The sequence below is a fragment of the Pithys albifrons genome, chromosome 9 (assembly GCF_047495875.1).
Source record: "Pithys albifrons albifrons isolate INPA30051 chromosome 9, PitAlb_v1, whole genome shotgun sequence".
Taxonomy (NCBI): domain Eukaryota; kingdom Metazoa; phylum Chordata; class Aves; order Passeriformes; family Thamnophilidae; genus Pithys; species Pithys albifrons.
Genome location: NC_092466.1, coordinates 22,211,507 through 22,229,272, shown reverse-complemented (window position 1 = coordinate 22,229,272; position 17,766 = coordinate 22,211,507). Strand labels below are relative to the sequence as shown.

At 40.8% G+C, this 17,766-nt stretch overlaps 1 protein-coding gene across 10 annotated transcripts in view; it reads left to right on the top strand.

Annotated features, from left to right (window-relative positions):
• The window catches only part of NDST2 (N-deacetylase and N-sulfotransferase 2), a 130,558-nt gene that overhangs the window by 40,072 nt on the left and 72,720 nt on the right, over positions 1-17,766 (top strand). Inside the window, exon 1 of one of the 10 annotated variants that reach the window (XM_071564247.1) lies at positions 3,224-3,241. The exons of 7 other annotated variants lie outside the window; for them this stretch is intronic. The gene's annotated coding sequence lies outside the window, so the exon portion shown is untranslated. Of the gene's footprint in view, positions 1-3,223; positions 3,242-3,477; positions 3,496-17,766 lie in introns of those variants that run through there. 2 more of the 10 variants (XM_071564245.1, XM_071564251.1) reach the window with 2 other exon arrangements.

Sequence of the window (17,766 nt, the reverse complement as noted above, 5' to 3'; positions counted from 1 at the left end):
TTTGGATCAGGTGACCCACTGTGGTCCCTTCCCAACATTACCTGTTCTGAATGATTCTGTGTTACAGTGAAGACACTTCACAAGTTCATTTTCTTGGTAGGCATGGCAGGGTTTTCAGAGCAGGCATCTGCTTGAAGATGGTGAATTTAGTTCTGGGTTCACAACTGTGGCAGCAGAAGATCTATTCGTTCCCCAAGCTGGTGCAATTCAGTGTGCTATGGTGTGTCACTGCCAGTGCTGTCCCAGTAAAGCTCACCTCTGGTTCACTGCTCTGTAAAACTGCTACCAGTTGAGATGGTAGTTTTTGTAATGCAAGAACTGTGTGGAGACCACCAAACTTGATCAGAACCCAAGTCAGCTTTGTTCTCAGCCAGCCTGAAGCTATTGATGTACTCCAGCTTTTATTATTGCCTGACAGGCGCACATGGTGGGCAGTCCTTTGAATCTTGGCTGTACTGTACTGTTTATTCTTCTGTTTTGGGAAGCTGTATAAGACCTCAATTCCATGTGGGCATGCTTCACTCCTCACTTCAGTAGTGCTCGGTGGGGTGCCCTTTAACTTGCTAGGTTTAGGCAGTTCATAGTAGATGCCTTTTCAAAATGTGTATCGCTGTGTATCTTGTTGGTGAAACACATCCATGTTCCCTTTCCGATGGGTTTAGAACACACAGTAGGGTGTGGTTAGTATAGCTCTGTGCTCTTGGGCTGCTTTTTGTCACATTGCTGAATATTGGTAATATTGTCAGTGTCTTCTTCCTTGCCTAAAGCATGCTGCTAGGACAGATTTGGGAAAGCTCTCCATTTCTGTGGGCATAGTTTTTGGATCACAGGAAGGCAAGTGGATGATGTTAATAGATGGCAAGTCTTTGAAGTACATTAGAATCAACTTCAGAGAGAAAGAAAATCCCTTCCCTGAGCTGCAGGTAAACAACAATGCTTTCAAACCTTCAAGAGGATCAAGGTGAAACTGAGTGAACAGCAAGTGCAGGGAAGATGATTCTGCTTTGTGACAAGTGGCAAAAATACCTTCTTTCCTTTTTGTGCTCCTGTAAAAAAGCAAAATAACAAAGTACTCTGAGATTGTTCTATGAAAGGAGCTTTTTATGTTAAATATGCTCATTTTAATAGGTATGGGTAGAATGGATTTTAAAAGGGTTGGAAATATCTCCTTGGAATTCTGAAACATCTTCAAAACTAACTGAAAAGAACTGAATTCATCTGATCACGCGGATGCACTTAACAGCATTTATTTGCTTATGCAGACTTGTAGGAAGTTCTGGCATCTTTCAACAGAGGTGTGTAACTCCCACTTAGTTGGCTTTGACTGGGGTAGAGAGAATGGAACAATCTTGTTTCTCATTTTCTTGTTAAATTCCTTAGGAAAAAAGAAAATGCTTCCAAACCATACACCTGAAGCACATTTCAAAAGGCAAATATACCCCCCTTTACCTAAGGAAAAGGCAGTCTCAGGAAAATTAATTTGGAGAACAGTAGAAACTGGCTGCAGAAGTGAGGTGACTGTAGGATTGTTCCCTTTGAGGTTCCTTTTTGGTTTTTCTAAGAGTCAGAGTCTTGGAAGACAAAAGAGAAAATTAAGCACATTTTTTTCAGAGGAGGAAAGTATTTTTCAAAAGTGAAAATGTATTCACATAGCTTTGAAATGATTGGTGGTGGGTAAAGACTGAAATTCAGTGGACAGGGATGTGTATTAATGTGCCTTATGGACTGCAATGTCCTGAAAGACTTACATCTTACCTTTAACAAAAAGTTCACTGTATAGATAATAATATAGGTTATAAAAAAGTACCTCATAACTTCATGTCTCATATGCAGTACAAAAGTGAGAATAAACTCCAAATTGAGGGGTGGTGAGTTTGGTTGGGGGAGGGAGATTTAAATGTGTTGTTCTGGAAAGAATCAGTGTAAAGAACTGAGAAAAAAATAAAATGGCAGCAGCTAGGATTTGCAGAGCTTTTCAGTCCTTTGTTTGGTTATCTTCCATAAGTGCCTTAGCCAGAGACTCTTTTCAGTAGCTGCATGGGGCCAGCTTGGAACACAAATGTGCATGAATCCAAATGTAATTTCCCTGTTGTTCACATTCTGGCTGTGACAGCTCAAGTTATGAATGTAAAATAGCAGGGAAAAAAAGTTCAGAAGATGGCCAAGCCTGAAATGTTAATAAGAACTGACTGACCATGAGATCCCGTGAGCTCAGCAAAGGTCCTGCCCAAATTTTAAGTCTCTCTACTTCCATGCATCATTTTGGTGTGCCTCAGAAAGGAATGAATACCTCATTTTTATCTGTGCATCTAAGTGGTTCAGTGTAACAGAAGTAACAAACATTTTCTTCCATGTCAGATGCAAAGCAGACAAAGTGATGCTAATTCTCCCCTCCAGTTTGTGGTCAGTGCTGGCACACAGACTGAGTCGGCACTGGTGGCTTTGATCTGTGGACAAGAAATACTGTACAGGGAATGACAATATCTTTTCCCTTTCGGACCATTCTGTGGGACAATAATCTGCAGTTTTTCCTAATTCCCAGTGTTCAGAAGATATTTGTCTTTCCTCTGGGCAGGACTGGTGCAGAATAAGGGATTTCCTGCCCCCACATTAATACACTGCTCACAGAAAGGGCCCCTCATCATGACCATTGGGCAGCTTGTCTTGGGGACTGCAGGCAAGGAAAGGGTTTTTCCCTCTTCTGCTTGCAACTTGCACAGCAAAGAGAAGTTGCAAAGTTTGCAACTTTCTTTGCATTTTGAACATCAGATTTTCCTGGATCTGTACTCTCTCTCTCTTTTTCCCCCAACCTCCTTCCATCTCTTGTTACCATGGAGAATGAAATGCCTGTTCCATTCAAGTTGTCGGCTGAATAGGTTTTGAGGTTGATGGATGGTGAGAATCTCTTATCCCTCCTTCTCGAAACACCGCCCCTGCCTGGTTCTTGACATTTCACTTGCCAGAGACTGGCAATCAGCAAGTGGGAGCTGAAAAGGAGGCTGGCAGTGTCCTGCTGAGATGCTCTTTCAGTTCTGTGGATGAAATCAGGAGCCGTGAGAAGGTCTTAAGGACTTCGGTGCAGAGCCTTGTCCTCACGCTGCCTGAGGCATGAATGCTCACTTGAGTGCATGTTCTTGCCTCCCCAAAGCACCAAAGGAAAGAAGGATTTGTGTACGAGACTTGCTGCTGCTCATGACTGTATTTCAAGGGGTGGTGTAAGCTCTGCAATGTGAAGGGAAAGGTAAGGAATGAATGGATGCAGCACATGCTCTGACATAACCTGTTCCTCATGTGTACTTCTTTTAGCCTTCATCTTACTGCCACGTCACGGCAGAAGTGGCGTTTCTTTGCTGCAGTCTGCCTTGCCTGGTTTCCTGGCTGTGATGCTGGAATTAGCAGGAGACACTGTTCTGTGGGATTCCAGCCGTCCCTGTGTGCACCAGCTGCCTACGCGTGGTATCAGCAGTGCAGTGTCAAAACAGCTTTCTGAATAAGGTATCTTGGAATAACAAATATATGTAACTGTGATAATGACAGGCCCAAATTTGAAATGTGATGTTGAGGATATAGTTAAAGTGAATGAAATGTAGCTACAAAGCAGAAAAATCAAAATAATACCACTGTAAAATTATACAGAAGACATTTCTTTGTTGTGATTTATTTTCATGCAAGATAACTATAGTTCTCGAGCTCACCAGAAGAATTTTCAGCTTATGTTGAAAGGCTTAAGCTTGTCTGTTTTGAAAGAAGGGGTTGTTTTGACTGATAACCACTTAATAGTGGTGGTTTGGGAGAAGTGAATACCTGGCATTGTTCAAAAGGTGTGTGGATTTTGCTTCTGGAAGTAACAGTAAATGTTATGAGTTTAGAATTTAAATTCTGATGTTGTTTCCATCTGGAAGCATTCCACGAACATAGACCTGTTGAGAGAGGAGAAAATATTTTTCCGAGCTTTCTGTTATAATCTGTTGTGTCAGAACAGTACCAGCAAAGGAATCAATACCATGGGTATACTTTAGTGGGTGGCATTTCAGTTTGTTTGAGATCTTATGTGAAAATTTGTCCTGGTGCTTTTGAACAGCTGTGCTTGATAAGGGACTGAACTTTCTTTCAATACATCTTTTCAGCACTGTGCGCTGATAACTATTCCCACACCTTCTATAGATTGCTAAACTTGCTAACCAAATACATCTTTTCACACTACCACCAACAGCTTTTGCATCTGTCATGGCCCCCTCAAGGATTCTCTTTCCATTTGATGCTTTATGTCCTGTTTTTTGTTGGATTGTTATCTCCCTGCTGGAGTTTTCCTACTGTGCAATTGCTTTTTCTGTTGTGCGAGCCTCTTCCAAATTGCTGGGATGTTAGTTGTTTAGCCACTGGTGTGTTAAAAGGGAATTTTTCATTCCTGCATCAGAAAGGCACCTGTGTGTGTCAATACATACAAAATAAATATATGCATGTGAAATCTGTATGAATATACTATCCAAGTCCTTAAGTTGTTCATTGTAGAGATTGCAGTAGGATTTCTGCCCCCCAGAGCCTGGGTTTCCCAGGAGGGATGCGTGCACAGAGGACTTTAATGCCTGTGACTTCCAGTCATATGAGACAATATGCAAAAATATGCAGGGCTTTGATTTCCTGGTTTAAACCTGCTTGGCTGGGGTACTGCAGAAAAAAAATAGATTTTCAAAAATACATCACTGAAGCATCTTCTTTTTACCATAAATACGTCACACGTATCAGATAGAGTTGAAAGTGACACAGAGAGGAGAAAAGGGGGGGAAGTCCGTTGGGACAGAGTGTGATGCTGTAGGTTGGGATTAGCTTTCTGACAGGCATTCAGCTTCATGTTACCGTGTGTGAGGGATGGGGAGAGAGTGAGCGTCTGTTTTAACATGGTTATTTTGAGTGAGCGGCAACAGCATCAGCATCAAGGCTTGCATATGTATTTCCATTTATTCCATTAACCTGCTGAAGTTTTTGGATTTAGATATTACCTTCTCTATGAAAAAAAATGTTCCTACCTGCTTATGAGCTTGCATGAGATAAAATCACAAATCTTTTGTCTCCCACTCTGTGAAGATTGTTACGATAATAATTTTTGAGGTTGTCAAAAATTTTTCTGAGTATCGTGGACAGGTTTCAACTTCTGCAAAAAGACCTTCTTCCAGTTTTTAACATGGATATGTATAAATTCAATTTGCCCTCTGAAATGCTTCGTCTTCCCCTAATTGACCTTGACCTTTACTTCATTGGTGTCTTGATTTTTTGTGTTTTCCCTGAGGAGAATTCGACTGACTTAATAAACTTACTGTTTTTATTAGGATATATCTTGTAGCTTCTCTACTTCTGGTCTCTCCATCTGGTCTTTGGTTACATTATTCTTGGAAAAACTATTCATGTCCCACTCATTAGATTCAGAGTTGTTTGATTCCTTTTTCTCCTCCTCCTTTCTTATCTGAACAGTAGCCAGAGCTTGTCATTTTTTTTATCTTTCCCTAAAGCCTCCTGGCTGCTATTTGGATTCGGGCAGCTGGGGAACGATGCAGCTCTAAACCTCCTTCTGCTTGATGGATATTTTATATCACCTTTTTCTTAGTGATCAGTGCATGGATTTCCATTCAGAGCTTTCCCAGGCAGTGCAGTGTGGAGCTGACCTCATTTGCTTCAGCTCCACTCCTGTCCCTACTGCCTGGTGTCGTGGTCACTGAGGACGGGCACAGCTTTGTTCAGTGCAGACCGAAGCTGTCTGTCCATGGATTTACAAAGATAGGCCTTTGCTGATTTGTACTTTGCAAGTTACCTTTATAAGCTTAAAATCTGGAAAATTAATTTTCATTTGGCGTTTGACAAGGTTTCCTACCTGTTCTGATCAAGTGAATTTTTAAGCCCTTTATTATAGGCTGCTACATACGCCAAGCATGAGCATCATACTCTCCAGTAATTCTTATCTCAAGTGTCATTTACTGGAATCTCTCTACCTTTTGCCTCCTGTAAAATGTAAACTGAATTACAGGCACAAATTAAATCAACATGTTAAGTGTGTGAGGAATGAGAGGCAGTGGGAATTTTGATGGGCATATCCATGGGCAGAACATTAAAATCTGTATCATGAGGTATCTAAACTGTTTTCTGGTTTATTGAGAGCACTTTATAAGAACAATGGCCAGGTGAGATGAAATGTGTTTCTGTGCTAGGTCAGCACAATAAGTGATCATTTTTCCTCACCTGGCAGAGTGGCTGCTTCATAAACTAAGTGTCTGCTAGTTAAAAGATTCAGATGTGCAGAATTGCTGCTGCTCAAGGAAGGGGAGATTTGAATAATTGCTAAATAGTTTTGAAGGCTTGACTTGAAAAAAAATGTGACAGTTTCAGGTGCTGGTGCATTTGCTTTTGCCTGTAATCCATGTCCGAGTTGCTCTGTTGCATCTGGCATACTTCAAACTGCCTTGGTCAGTGAGTGTCTTGAGACTGATTTTCTGCCTGATTTTTTATGCCTAAGCATTGTTCATATGGTATTGATGCTTGCATTATCTAAAGATGCAGAGCATTGGCTTCTCAGAGCTGAGACTTTTTATTTACATTGTTTACTTCACATGATGCATAACAACTGAAGTTCCTGTTGTCTTGCCATAAGCCAAATTTGGAACACAAAATCAAAATTAAAAACTGCAAAGCACAATATAGCAGAGGAGGCATGATGAGAAGTGGCATTTTTCTCTTTAATGTAAATACTGTTTTCTGAATAAGTGTTGATGTCAGTTTACTGTGAAGACTGGGAATAACAAACTGGTGTAGGATGGAGTCAGATTTGGGTGCAGTGTGAGAGGTGCCCCTTTGCATTTGCATGGGTTTGTGTAGTGTCTGCCTCAAGGCCAGCTGCTGGCTCTTTCACACTTGTTCCTGTGAAATCCTCTCCTATAGTCTTGTTCCAGAGATGGCTGCTCTACTACAACACCTGCCCCTCCATCCAGTCTGGTTATCTTTTGTTGGCTCTATAGTGCTCTTCCCCAGCTGTGACACTGGATTTTTATCTATCAGTAGAACAAAAGGATAGGAGAGAACCAGGGGAAGAGATACTTGAAACTATTATTTGCTGCTGTTTTAAGTAAAAGTTAACGTTTTTTCACAGTGGAAACACGGTAGGAGAACCAGGAGGGCACACTGAACAGAGCTCTTGGGAGTGCTGTATTTCAGTCTTGTTCAGGGTTTTGACTCCTAGAACATATTAAAAGTCAGAAAATATTAACTGGATTGGCAGAAGTGCTTGCCCCATGTTCAGATGAGAACCAACAAGTTGCCATCAGGAGCTGCCATCGTGCACTAACTTAGAAATTGTTTTTGACACTCTGCATTGGCAGTTGATCTTCACAGACAGTATGGATCTTTTAGTATCTTGATCTAGATGTGTTTTTTCTTGATTTATGGTGAAGGGATTTATACAGTAGAGGAGGTTGTGTCTAGTCTCATCTTCCCACTTTTGTATTTTCTCTAATAGTTACTTCAGTTGTTTAAAGTGTATGGGTTTGTTGCTCTCCATCATGGATATAAATAAATGGCAGAACCATGAGGCCTTATCAGCTCTGAGCAGCTCTACTTGCCTTTTTGTTTAAAATTTGGACACCTGAAGTGCAGATGAACAACAAAACTTGTGTTTCTGGAAGGCAGAACTTTTAAAGCGTTTGGGCTTTGTTGAAGGCTGTTGTCACTATGCTTAAGGTAAACTCTCATTAGCTGTTTTGGGGAAGGCTCTAACCTCATTGTTGGAGCTCAGAGTTACAGTTCAAAAGGGTGAGTATTAATAATGTCAGTAGCAGTTTGGTTTTGATATGCTGGGTATGTGTGGACAGTCACACTTAAGTTAGTATATCATTTGCATATATTGGGTGGCTTAGAGAGTGAAGTCTGATTTTCTTGAGAGTATAATCCTTATACTCCTTGAACAGTGAGAGTGCTGGCAAGTGAAGAGGAATATACACAGGGGCAAAACTTTAGAGGACGGCATTTCAAACACTGTGTGGCAGATGTTGCAAATAACCTTTGTTAGCTTGATAGGTTAATTTTTGACTTCTGAATTACTGTGTAGGCACAGAAACTGGCTTTCCTTCTGTTTAATTTTTGAAGCTAATGTTGTGTTTCCATGGGTGTGTTATTTAGGTAACGAGTTATCCATACTGAAATCCAGGCTTGGACCTGGAAGCAGTAGGTAGGTTTTGGTGTGGCTCACACCCTGAGCTGGTTAAACTGCTGAGCCCTTGCTGACTTTGTTCAGAGCTACTGCTGATGTCTGTTTTGTGCTTCTGAAATGTGGGATGCTGGGAAGCTGGCTTTGGAAGGTGCTGGAGGAGCATTCAGGAGCCGGCTGTGGTCTCCAGCTTGCAGATTTGGACTAAATCTCTGGCTCTACAAGACTTAGAGCTTTGGAGCTGATGATGGCAGCAGTTCCAGGAGCGATAGCTGGTGAAAAAGTGTCATCTGTGTACTGTGATCCTTTCTGCTTTGAGAGATTTGTCAGATGGGATTTCTTGTGGGGCTTCCTTTGTACCCCAGCTGAGTCTTACCAGAACCTGAAAAGCTGCAGAGCCACTGGGCTTTGGCATCTGTGCAGCAGATTTTGTACGCTCTGCTTTTCTTGATATTTGACTATTCCTATTCCCCTCTGTCATGGACAGTGGAAAACTGACTTTGTTAGTGCTGGGTTGAAGGCTGTATCAAGTGGTGTCTGACCAAGGTAAGAATAAAGTGTTTGGTTCAGATGTTTTCTCCTGGGATGCTCAACACTCAGAACATTTATGGGAAAGATTAAGAGGGCAGATAATCCTGTGACTGACTCTGCTGCTAAATCCATCTACCCTTGAATAATGGCTTTTTTTTCCTTAAACAAACATACTCAGTGTGAGATATCTTTTATCTCTGTAGGATGAATGGCAAAGGTGCATTTTTATTTTCCACTCTCAGGAAAGCCTGTAGGCTCATGTGGTGTGCATGTGCACTGGTTTTATCCTTTCAGCTGGAGCACAGTGGTCCTCATAGTCCTTGCTTTAGCCTTTCTGCTTAACAGGTGCAATAAGGGGTACCAGACTGAGCAGTGCCATATGGCTGAGCCTCCTCCTGCCTTCAGGAGCTTGTGGCCAGGTGCAGGTTGAAGTAAGACTCAGTAATTCTTATTAACCCAGGGAGAAGGAGGAAGACAAAACCCTGTGGCTGAAAAAGAGAAGACCAGTGTGCCTAACTAAATGTTCTTCTTCTATATTTTTTGTTTGCAACTTTGGGTGATTTCTGGTGATTTCAGGTATTCCTATTCCTGGCTGAAGGAATCACTAAAATTAGCACTATTTTTGTTCAATTTTCTGAGCTGAAAACTGCAGTAGTTCAGGTACTGAAGTAAATCAGACACTGGAGAGTTTTTGCAGCAAAAATTACTGCCTTACACTGTCAGGTACACATATTTATACCAGACTACCTCTCTCTTGCCCAGGTTCGTGGTGTTTTCACTCAGTCAGTACAGCATAGCTCTTTCTGAGACTGCATGTGCTTCCTGACATAAGGAAGAATTGATACAAGGGATAGTTTTGCCCTGGGTAGCCTGGTAGACAGCGAAACTGGGAGATAACTCATATTTTGTCAGTCTTTGGTCCAGTATGTTGATGAAACTCATAAGAAACAAATCTTTGGTGACCTGGGACATCAATCTATATTTTCATTATTACAGTATAATCTTTATGCTTTCTTGATTGTGTAACTTTTGAAGTGCCATAAAGCACAAGTAATCAAGCTGAGTAGTGGCTCTTCAGGTTTTCAGGCCTTTATACTCTTTGAAATGATTTTTTTTTCCTGTTGGCACTGGCACTGAGTTATAAAAGCATTAGAGTCTGTGCTGGGTATCTAGCCTGTAGTGCTGCATAATAGTACTATAGTGAAGTACATCAGCATTTACATACATTTACACATGAAAAGACTGAGATACAGATTGAAAATTAAGAGTTGACTTATCTGGCTCTTGGGTAAAAACGTCATGGGTAGGAAAGGATGTAATGTCCTCATATATGGTATACTTATTAGTATATTAGGTCTGAGGTTATTCTGGGTTATTCTTTCTTGCTTCTCTGTTTTGTCCAGTATGCTCTTCAAAGATTTTTTTTTTTGCTTACTTGCTTTTTGGTTTTTCTTTGTAGCAGTTTCTCAAGGAGTGTGGATATGAAGGTGAAGCAGTAACCTTCTTCAGAGTTCACCTGTAATTACCTGTACTAACTTGCTGTACTTTCAGAAACAGAAACGTTCATTTTGCTTCAAATTATTTTATCCTCCAGAGCTCAGTGGGATGATTGTGCACAAGACAAGGGGCTGTTACAAGTTCTGTCCTAGGAGTAGCTTTGACGTTAGAAGCTGGAACAAACTCAAGAGTGACAGAACAATAGATTTGTTTTCTCATCATCACCTTTTGGGGACAGTGGTAATAAGACATCATGACTTGTTCTCTCCCAAGTATTCCCTCAAACATGGACCCCTGCTAGCTCCTTGCCAGCTGCTCTGCTGGGCTCCCCCTGGGAGCACACACCTTCTGGCCCTTTGGCAATGGCCCACCTCAGGTTTCTGTGTGCCTCTCCAGCTGTTTCGAAAGGGTGAATTTAAAAAGGAAGTGGTCACACTTTGTGGGTTTGTTTTCTCTGTGTCCAGTGTGACTGCCTGTTCCTGGGCCAGGGCTACCCACTGCAACCTGGTCCTTGTAGCACAGCAGTGTTGTCACCTCACACAAGTATTGCAGAGCTCAATCTGATCCAGCTGATGAAGTTTTAAGCAGGACAAGGGTACCCGTGTAAAATTTCAAAGCTTTATGTTAAATGTGATGTCACTTTTCAGCATGGACAGACTCTTTAATCTTCTTGCTATGATGCCCTAGGGGACTTTCAGGGAGAATAACATCTGTGCTTGCTGTATAAGGCTGTTTCAGGAGCCAGTTGGTGCTTTTATCCTGTGTCTCTGAATAGCACAGAGAGTGTGGGCCCTGCATCTTCCTGCAGGAGGCTTTACAGGGTGGCAGTACCTGCTGACGTTGCAGCGTGTTGGACCATGGTGCATTTCCACTGACTTTTGAATACTCCAGAGATCCAGAGCACTCCAGAAAAGTTAGGAGGCGTGTTGGTTGACAGCAGTCAACCAAGCCCTGAGCTAGGTGGGTGGGCATAGATGACTGAAGAGGTTGAATCATGGCTTTAGTGAATAGATATGGAATGGATAATCTGCTTTGGAGAGTATTTTGATGATCCTCCAGCTTCAATCTTCCTACAAAATTGCTATGCTAAGAGGCAGGGAGTGTAATTTCCCCTGGCTGTATCCCTCTTTGTTTCTGTACTCCTTCCTTTTTCTTCATAATTATTCTTTAAAGATATAAAAACTACTTAAAATTTTCATAATTTAAAAAAATAAAAGAAAAACACAAAAGGGAGGTGTATGGGAGTCTCATTCATCACCTTTTTGATTTGACATCTGAGACTACAGAGAAACTTTAGCAAGTGCAATGATTTCCCGTGTGGGGGTAATAAGAGAGAAAAAAGCTGTCAGTTGAAAACAGCAGGAGCTGCATTAGCAAATATAAATTAAACAGATGGCTAAGATACTGCAGCTGTCACAGAGAAGCTCCAGGAAGATTTTTAGCTTAGAGCTGCAGGAGGCTTTTTTAAAAGGAAAGATGAAAACAACAACAAAGCAAACTTCAGCGTGCCGAAAGAGACAATAGAACCATTGGGATGATTATATGAAACTCATCCAATATTGGGTTTGCTTGGGGGGAGGTTGTTTGTGTTTGGTTTTTGGGTTTTTTTTATAATTCACATTTTCAAATGTTAGGACTCTAAAATTGGGTTAGGGTCCCCTATTATTAGATCATGTTAGAGGTTTTGGTATTGCGGGTTTGGCTGCTGGCTTAGAAGTGCTCCTCTGTACGAGACACTGGCTCTGAAACACTCGGGAAAACAGGGAGAAGTGTAACACACATCATGCCATTTTGATCTTTAGCTCTTTGGTTTACAGCTATTCCAAGAGAAACATCTCATGAAAGAATTGTTTTTAAACAAAATGTTTATGGAAAAGCAGAGTGAAAAGTTAACATTTTAGTGGAGGAAGCACCTACATTTTTGTGTCTTGCATGTTCAGTCTTGAGGTAACGTTCTTCAGACTTATTTTCAGCTGAGAAGTGACAATTCTTTACCTATGCGAAGGAAGTGAGAAAATGGCATCCAAAGTTTGTTATTTGTTAAAATAGATACATGCTAAAATGGGGATGAATTGGAATTTCTGTGCTGTTTCTCAAAGGCCAAAAGGCAATTAATGTTCTAAATTTTGTGTCTGAAAGTATTTTCCTCAGTTGGGGCTGATAGTTTATCGTAGATTACTTGTGCATGAGTAGAGACTGTTATGCTGCCTTTACAGTCAGGTGATGGAGTGAATTATGAAATAGGTGCAGCTGCATTTGAAGCCTATGTTTTACATTCAAAGAAATAATGTGCACAAATGGATTCCTAGGCAGGCTGATTGATTACCCAGAGTTCTTCTTTTTCTATTTGCCTTTTTTTTACTGCAAAAAATGTCATGCATTTGTCGTTGACTTTTTAAATTATACTTAACATGCAAGAACTCTTGGATTTTGATTGCACTTCACCTCTTTGTGCAAAATCAGTACGTCTTCAATTCTGCATATTGTTTTCCAAATTGTAATATTTCCTTACAGTAGGTATCTTTAGGTGCAGTTAGATCTACTTTTAAACTACTTCTATGTAGATAGTTTGAGAGCTACAAAACCTACATATCAAAAAATTAGATCTTTTTTCTCTGTATTTATCTCTCCTCTCATCATCCCCATAAAGTTTAAGTACACAACCCCCAGCATGTTCTGAAAGTTGGTGAACCTCCATTCTGCTAGAACTAGGAAGTTCATGATTGAGATGTAAATGCTCTTTACAGGCTGTATCTTTAACCTGTCTTAGACTTTTTCCTGTTCTTACTGGCTCAGAACACAAATCATGAAGGGCCCTGAAGGTCAAAGGCAACAGCTTCAACTTGTTTATGTGAGCTTGCTGAAAACACATAGCCTGAGTCTTCCCACACTGTTCAGGGTACTTCAGCTGTCTCAGTAGGAATGAGCTCTTCACCATTTAACTGTGTTTCTTTTGTAGTTGTGGCTTCATGCTTGAGTGTAGAAAAGAACAGCTGATCATGCTGAGTAACTGTTGTTTCTACCCTTTATATTGCATTTCTACCTCTGCAGAAACTTTGCAGCAGTTATAAATTCCAGAAAACTAGGAGGATAAACACCTCAGCCTGAGTGTATTTATTTTATTCCGTTTTTGCTTATGAGAAACAAAGGTGGCCTTGAAATGTACTTCAGTTTGAGAATTACAAATGTGGAATATCTTTGTCAGTGATGGCACAATGTTTCAGAGTAGATGACCTCACACCAGGAAGCCTGGCCTCAGGCTCCAGGTATTTGCTCTTAGACTTTCTCTCTAAATGCTTTAGCTAAACTTCACTACCAGGATGCACTCAGCAAGGGAGCAGTTCTGTGTAGGCAGGACCCAGGGCATACAGAAAGATTACACACTGAAACCTCCAGATTTCCCTGTGAGCTCTCTTCAGGGGAAGACACAAAGGAACAGTCAGCATGGCCAGAGGCTCAAGAGAGCTGACAGTTAATAATGGATGGGAAGGAGCTAAAACAGAGAACTGAGTGGAGTGGAGAGAAACAGAGGGGCAAGATACCCTTGCCTTCAAAGGTGGTTAACCTTAAATTTTCCTGCTGAGTATCCCAAAGGCAAGAATGGAAGTGTAGTTACTGCCTAATGGCCAGTTCTCTCCTCATTCCTCACACCAGCCTTCTAGTGATACCAGCAGGAGATCCTGTGGAGGATGTAGGGCTCCATGGTTGCTGTGCTGTAGGCACAGCAAATTGAGGGCTGTCTGGCCTCTGGCACAGAGCTGGTGGGGAAAGTACAGTTTTTGAAACAAGTCTGTGACATAATTTTCATCCTGTATGAAGTGTTGATATCAAACTCACATTGCTTAGGAACAGCTGCTTACATGCAAGATGTGTGATGTGGAAAAAGCAAACATGATCCAGCTTTTTTTTTAATGCTCTCCTGGGCTGGGTATTCTACCGTGCTATGTCAGTAAAGAACAGGTTACTGATTAACTTGTGGTAGCGAGTCTTTTTCTGATTTGTCTCAACAGCACAGAAGATTGAGATGATTACTTTTGCTTTCAAGTAGTTTTAGCTTTACTTTTTAGTGGAAAGCAACTCAATACACCTGCTTGAATTTTGGTAATGAAACTATCTTTCATATGGAAAATAAATTTCCATATTGTTAACTGTGGCAATTTCGGTCTTTGGGTTTCATTCCAGATTCAAGCATGTCTGATCTGAATCAGTTTGTGGAATAATATTTAACCAGTTTGTAACTGATGGCAGTTTTGAGACATGACTCTGCTGAAGTCTTACACTATAATGCATCACTTTGGTGCTGTTGAGTGTTGGAAAATTGTGTTCTACTGCTCATTGAAATGGAGCAACACTCTTCTAAAATAAACACAAATGTCTACAAAAAAAAAACTTTACAGTGATGTGAAACAGATGAGTTTCCTTTCCCTGTGTAAGCAAGCCCTTAGGTGAGAAGGTTTGCTATAGGCTTCTACCAAGTTCTGGCAGTGCTGAAAGGCAAAATGCAACTGTGCTGCTGCTGGTGGCTGCAGGGCCACCCTGGACACTCAGAATAAGGCTAAACATGACTAAAAATGATAAGTGGTTGTTTGGGAACCTGGAATGATGGCGCATCTCCACCTTTGTTGGGAGACAAATAACAATTGGATATTTGATGTTGTTTTCAACTTGAGTGAGAAAACTTGAGTTTTGAATAGAAAATAATAATAGCATAGTTTAAAAGGACTGTTGCATGAATTAGTTTCTTGTACCACAGTCTTTTGTTCTTTGCAGTTGTGTACGTAGTTTCTAGGCATTCTTTCTAGTGCTGTTAATACTCTCTTCTTTTCTGTTTGGCAGAATATATCTGACCAAGGCTTTATCTTTATTCCTTTGAGTTCTTGCTTCTTAAAGGAAAAACAAACAAACAAACAAAAAACCTCAATTGTGTTGTGTAAAATAATCAAGTCAAATGCATTTGCTGTTAATGGGAACTCTTTCTAATAGAGGACTGTGCTTCTATCTTGTTCACGTGAATAAATGAAAAGGAAAGCTTGATATTGTGAAGGTAGTAAATATACACCCTTCATCTGCAGTCTCTAAAATATGTTGGTCAGAGCTACCCCTCAAGATTTTTCCAGCATAACTCTTTTGTTAAGATTGTGCAGAAATCACCCTTAGTTGACATACAATATTCTATGCTAGATTCAGTTTCATACCACCAAAAATGTGCTTCTGCCAGTATAGCATGTTTTTTTGGGGGAACTGGTATTAGTTGTAAACCACATCTCGACTGGGCAGATTTGCTAGTATAGCTATTTTAGCAAAGCTCTTCTGCTGTAGGAAAGACCTTATGGATAATACTGTGAGGTTCCCACAGGAGATGAAAGGCACAATACAAAGGGCTTTATAAACAAGAATTAAGCTTCACAACACCCTTGTGAAATAAATTATTCTTCTGGCTTGCCAGTGTCTAGTTTCTTTTAATATGGGATGTTTTGCAGGGATGAGAAGGAAGGGTTAGAAGATTCAGAGTTGGGAGAATAATGCCTGGTAGCATTGTAGTGTTCATAAACTAAACAAATTTCTAACATGTTGCAATCCAATCCCTTGCCATCTGTGTCTGATGTTTAAAATGTCCTAGCAAAATCAGTGGTTTAGAGTATCAAATTGATTCTGGTTGCTGGTTTCACTTGATCTTTGATAGTACAAGGAGTTTGGATGCTGACACTTGGCAATTCCTTTGTCATTGAAAACCTGGAGCTGGCTTTTGGGTATATGGTGTTCTCATTAAGGCTGCTTTTAACCACAGTCTTCTCTGACTGATTTGCATTAGACTCTTCAACGTCGTGCTGTTCATAAAGTGGTTCAGAGCATGAACAGCTCACTCAGTTCAGGGACCTCTAAGGGAATGGAGAGAGGAATGAAACTATAGATTTATGCAGAAAAATGACTTTAAACTCAAGTTACTGAAAAAATAGACAGTCTTATAATGAGCTCACCCCCATGGTCTTAATGCAGACATTTTTGTGTGTTAATTATCATGGAGTCTTTAATGACATTATCGCATGCTATTTATTCCCTTTCATTTCTTAGGGGTTGAGGAACAGAAGAATTCTACTGCGATGTAGGTTGATTTTCTTCTCTACCATTCATCAGCACTGCTTTTGAATTCCACCTGTAAACCTTTAGGGCAGGCCTAGGCATTCCTGCAGTTCTCTGTTAAACACCATGTCCTCGATTTTGTGTTAATAAATCTCTAAAGGATTTAAGCAGGATGTGAATTTATTTACTTTAGTTCAGGGTCTTCAGGTGATGGCAGCTGTTTTCACAAACAAGATACCTTTTCTCACCAAGTGTAGAAAGGAACTCACTTTTCAAAAGCTGTCCCAGCTCTCCTGAAATCTGGGTGATGGTGGAGAATCTGACGGCATTCCCTGACCTAACCGTGCCTACATGCTGGGGAAGGTGCCGGTAACTGGCAGTGTGCCTGATCCTCCAAGAGGTACTTGATCTATTAAGAGTATTTCTGTGCTCTGTTCCCATAGCAACAGCACACTTCTTTTTTTTTCTCTGTCTCTAGATGATTGTTGCCTTGAGAATTAGATGTGTAGAAAAGATTGGCCCTCTTGTCCCCTATTGAGATTTCAGTTTACACAGGTGAAGAGTAGGATGGGGAGAGTGTGACTCTTGGCAGAGACATTGTGATTATGAAGTGACAGTGGAAGTAACAAATCTCACTTAATTGTGGGCTGTATTGTTAATAGTCTGATTCTTTTGGAAGTTACGGCTTTCTGAGCTCTGCAGGTGAAAGGGCTGGGGCTGGGTCATTGGTAACAATCACCACAGCCCTTTGCCTGTGCTCCTGTAGCCACTTGGGGCTCACATCCACCTTGTGCCTGTGATCAGTGCAGTGTGAAACCAGGTGTGCATTCTTCTGTCCCCCTGCTCACAGGCACTTTATGTGTGCATGCCATGTTAAACAAGCTGTTCTTCTGTCACAGCATTTGTCCTGGCATTGTGGGGAAGGGATGAGTTAATGTTTAATTGCACCACTGAAATGGGATGTAAATGTTAAGCCACCTCTTGGCCATGGTACCTCCTGTGGGTATCAATACACTTCCCTTCAAACTCAAGTGCACATGCCTGTCTGAACATCTTGTTACAATGTGGAGGACTAAGAAACTTTCAATTTTTGAAATATTTCCATCCATCAACCCCTTTTTGTTATCATTTAAAGGGTGAGAACAGAAGCATGTGGCTTGATACTGATCTCTTACTAGGGTTGCCTTTTTCATCTGAAGTTAAGAGAGCAGTCTCCTTTTATGTGGGTATATAATGCAGGCCATAATACAATTGTTTTATTTTTTCAACTGTTTATTTTGCTTCTTTCCCAGTATCCAGGTCCTGAGAACTAAGCTGTCATCTTTTCCTACAGAGCATATAATTTGTGATACTGAGCTGTTCCCTGTGATTTTTTTAATTTGTCTCCTCTACTCCTCTTCCCTTTCTTAGGAATTGCCTGTTCAAGGGAGCATTGTTGTAGGTGCCATTCTGCTTTTAACACACTCACT